Below are 4,326 nucleotides of genomic sequence, written 5' to 3' on the forward strand. Positions count from 1 at the left end.
ATTTTAAGGAATGAAACAAAAATATCTAATTATCAAATTTTGTAAAATGGACAAATCAATTAAAGAAAGAGGAATAAATAAATAAATAAATAAAGTTAATTAAAAATAGATGCCAGAATTTGTCATTACCGTTTGACCTAAAGCCGGTAATGGTAAGGTGGACTTGTATAGAGGACGGCGGCATCGCGAGCAGAGACTGTGGCACGTGCATAGGGTAGACAAGTTTAAATTCCTAGTTTTAAGTTAGAATATGTTGTGTTGCATTTTATCATTTTAAATTATTTTCTATTTAAACACCTAAGACCATTGTTACGTTCTCGAGAGAAGAAGTTGTTTTAAGCGTTTTCGAAGTTTATATATGTCGTGATTCTGCCAACTACATAATGATTTCAGATTCGGCCAACTACCTTCCTCAGCTATCTCTCCTCAACTCCTTCCCCAACTACAGAATGATTCTACCATCAACAAAAAGATAACATAAAAGAAATGATTTCAGATTAAAAAAAAAAAAAAGAAGTATATTTATGCGTGAGAGAAAAAGGATATTGACCTTCAATATAAAAATTGATCCCTAAGCTCTTTTCTTGTAGTTATTTAGATTTTAGTTATTGTTACANTTATACATAACTGGGAACAGTAGCGGGCCATCTGAGACTTTCAAGATGAGATACCCTTCTTCTAGTGTTCTCACGATCAAATCCACAGTTTAATTGTTCAAAATAAATGAATATACATCTTATTTCAATGAATGTATTACGAAAAATAGCAATTTCTTGATTTGGTTAGAGGTTGAATGTTTGGTTATTGCATCATTCTATTCTTGGTTGAGTTAAGAAAACATTTGAGTATAATTAAAAATTGAAATCAATTTTATTATTAAATAACTTTTTATGNACAAAAAAAAATTAGTCACCATCAATAAGGTTGAATAACATTAAATGAAGAACAGAGATAGAAGAAAACGAAGATTTTGAGATGATTAATTATTTTTTAAAATTATCTATGTGATTTAAGCAGTGAAAAATATTGGTAATTTTTATATGTACTGCGAAATCCAACTTAGTTTTGAAGAATAATAGATGATAGGTCATGAAAAGGAACGGAAANGTTAATTGAAAATACATGCCCATAATTTGTCAATACCGTTTGACCTAAAGCCGGTAAAGGCAAGGTGCACTTGTACGGAGGACGGCGGCATCGCGNAAAAAAAACAGTAGTAATAAAAGAAAATGAAATTTGGCGACACTACCTGTATGGAGAGGAACTTAAATCTACACCGACCATGAGAGTAAAATATTTTTTCACCCAGAAAGAATTGAGCATGAGGCAACTATTTCACCCAGAAAATATNTTCAGTATTTCGTATTTAAACACGTAAGACCATTGCTATGTTCTCCANAGAAAATATTGAACATGAGGCGACGAAGGTGGTTAAAATTTGTGAATGATTACAAAATAGATATCCAGCACCACCCTGGAAAGACAATTGTGGTTGCAAATGTCTTAAGTCGAAAAATGGTACACTCGTCGGAGAGTCACGAGTACAAGCAGATTTCAATTAATTGTCTTTGGCAGTCACGAATGCAAAAGACATACTTGTCTTTTACAGTTCATTTGATTAACATCAAATTGAATGAAATGAAAAGACTCGTAAAAAGTAATTCTCTCAACATTAGAGTTAATTACTTTACGTGTATATAAATATTGTTTTTCATGCAAGATAATTTTTTTAGCTTTTATCCTATAAGGGTATAAGACCAAAGAGCATTTGGGCTTATGCATTCTGACCAAGTGGTCTAATGAATGCAAAAACAATAAAATATTGTTAATATTTTATCCACGTGATTGATGCTTATTCAATATATATAGGTATATTTACCAAATGCAACCTTGTCAAAGTTTTTCAAAATTTGAAGAAAAATGAGACCAAGGATGGCATGAGTCGCTTTGGCCGAGTGGTTAAGGCGTGTGCCTGCTAAGTACATGGGGTTTCCCCGCGAGAGTTCGAAGCCATCAGGCGACGTGTTTTGTTAATTCAAATAGATAACAAACATATTCCAATGACCTTCTAAAGCTAGAGGTACATAATCATAGATACATACATTTTGTTCATTTCACACATACCCTTGGTTTAGACGCTTATCATGGGTTCGTGACTTTGTGAAATCTATATATATATATATATACTTTGTAGTACCAAGAAGTCTCTAAAAACTGGTATTATATAAGCATAGTAGATACCCCTACATTTAATAAAACTTGGGATACTTAAAAATCTAACATAAAATAAGAGTCTTGAAACCTTAAAATAGTCATGGACTTCATGGTGGACAATATCATACCATTGTGGAGAGTCGTGTTCGTCTAACAAAGACGATGGCTGTGTTTTCTAGAGAAGAAGTTGTTTTAAGCGTTTTCGAAGTTTATGTTATAAATGATGTTCATTTTAAAAGTTACATTTCCGCATTAGAGATGAGCATGAGACGTTATTTGCGACTCTGAGTATGTAGAAATTTAGGGTCGTCACGGTTGGTATCAGAGCCAAATTTTAGATTTTGTAGACTATCCCACGATGTAGGCTTGGCACGTTCCATGGTCCCAACGTCAATGTCTCGTCACTGTCAGGTACGCCTTGCACAAGATAAGAAAAGAGAAACGTTTTCAAACACTCATGCATTTTTATGTTAACATTACTGAAATTGTTGTGATATTTCACGTATTTGTTTAAGAGTATGATGTGATGTGTAGCATGCTATGTGATTTTTTTTGCAATATGATGTGAACTTAGTATGCATGATGTATAGCATAAGTTCATAAGTAATGAGCCTTAGACTTAAGAGATGCTATCTTGGTTGCTAGGACCAAGACCACACGAAGGAGTAAGAGGAAGGGGACCACCTCTTATTTAATATTGTGTCTAATATATCTTTAATTTTAATTGGATTCTCAAACATCAAATTAAACATCAAATTTAATTAAAATTCCATTTATATGATTCATAATTGGATTTTAATTATAATGTACTAATTTAAGATATAAATTTTAGTAAATTAAGAAGGTGGTTAACTCATATCATGCCCATCAGAGAGAGATTAACTATAGATTAATATAATCCAAACTTGTAGGGGTAGAAATTACATCTCTAGTTATGGAAAAAAAAATGAAATAAATTACCTTCCTAGTTGTGAAATTGTTATAATTAAATTATGGTTGTTATGTTTTTTTTTTTTTTAAATAATAAAATTAACATATCAAACGTGGTTTTCCATACCGGTAAAAAGTATTAATTTTTTTTTTAATAATCATAAAAAAAATTCATCTATAAATTGAATATCAATTCAAATGACAACATCACTCAAGGAAGTGAGAAATTAAGCAAAAGGTTACAATGAACTCTTCTATGTTAAACTTTTTTGTGATTTCATCTTTTGTTTTTATCTTGACGATGCATGGAACGCCATGCTTAGCTTCAGTGGACTCAAAAGCTATGAGGCCACTAAGTGAATGGACCGTGGGGATTGTGAACGAGCTTGGTCAAAATCAGGTCTTGTTCGTTCATTGCAAATCAAAAGATGACGATTTGGGTGACCATAATGTAACAAGTGGTCAGACTTATAAATGGCAATTCAAGGAGAATATGACTTCGACTACGCTCTTCTGGTGTACCCTAAGAACTCCAACCAACCAACACGCCAGCTTCGAAGTGTTTTGGAGAGAGAAAAGCGAGTGGCTTGCTTCGCATTGCAATTTTCAATCTTGCCTTTGGTATGCTAGAGATAATGGCATTTATTTGCTCAACATTCCTCAAAGTACTTTCGATCTTATACATAACTGGGAACAGTAGCTGGCCATCTGAGACTTTCAAGATGAGATACCCTTCTTCTAGTGTTCTCACGATCAAATCCACAGTTTAATTGTTCAAAATAAATGAATATACATCTTATTTCAATGAATGTATTACGAAAAATAGCAATTTCTTGATTTGGTTAGAGGTTGAATGTTTGGTTATTGCATCATTCTATTCTTGGTTGAGTTAAGAAAACATTTGAGTATAATTAAAAATTGAAATCAATTTTATTATTAAATAACTTTTTATGTTCCCGATCAAATTTACAGTTTATTAGAATAAAAAATTATTTGTTAAAACATATTTAGTTAGAATTTAAATCATAAAATAATTTAAAATTTAAGGAATAAAACAAAAATATCTAATTATCAAATTTTGTAAAATGGACAAATCAATTAAAGAAAGAGGAATAAATAAATAAAGTTAATTGAAAATACATGCCCATAATTTGTCAATACCGTTTGACCTAAAGCCGGTAA

General features: G+C 31.6%; 1 non-coding gene across 1 annotated transcript; it reads left to right on the forward strand.

The window, feature by feature from the left end:
• The first annotated feature begins 1,941 nt into the window (after window positions 1-1,941).
• Window positions 1,942-2,023, forward strand: TRNAS-GCU. The gene has a single exon. It is a non-coding gene; the product is annotated as a tRNA-Ser (tRNA).
• Window positions 2,024-4,326: the final 2,303 nt, after the last annotated feature.

The sequence above is a fragment of the Cucurbita pepo genome, unplaced genomic scaffold (genome assembly GCF_002806865.2).
Source record: "Cucurbita pepo subsp. pepo cultivar mu-cu-16 unplaced genomic scaffold, ASM280686v2 Cp4.1_scaffold000156, whole genome shotgun sequence".
Classification (NCBI taxonomy): Eukaryota; Viridiplantae; Streptophyta; class Magnoliopsida; order Cucurbitales; family Cucurbitaceae; genus Cucurbita; species Cucurbita pepo.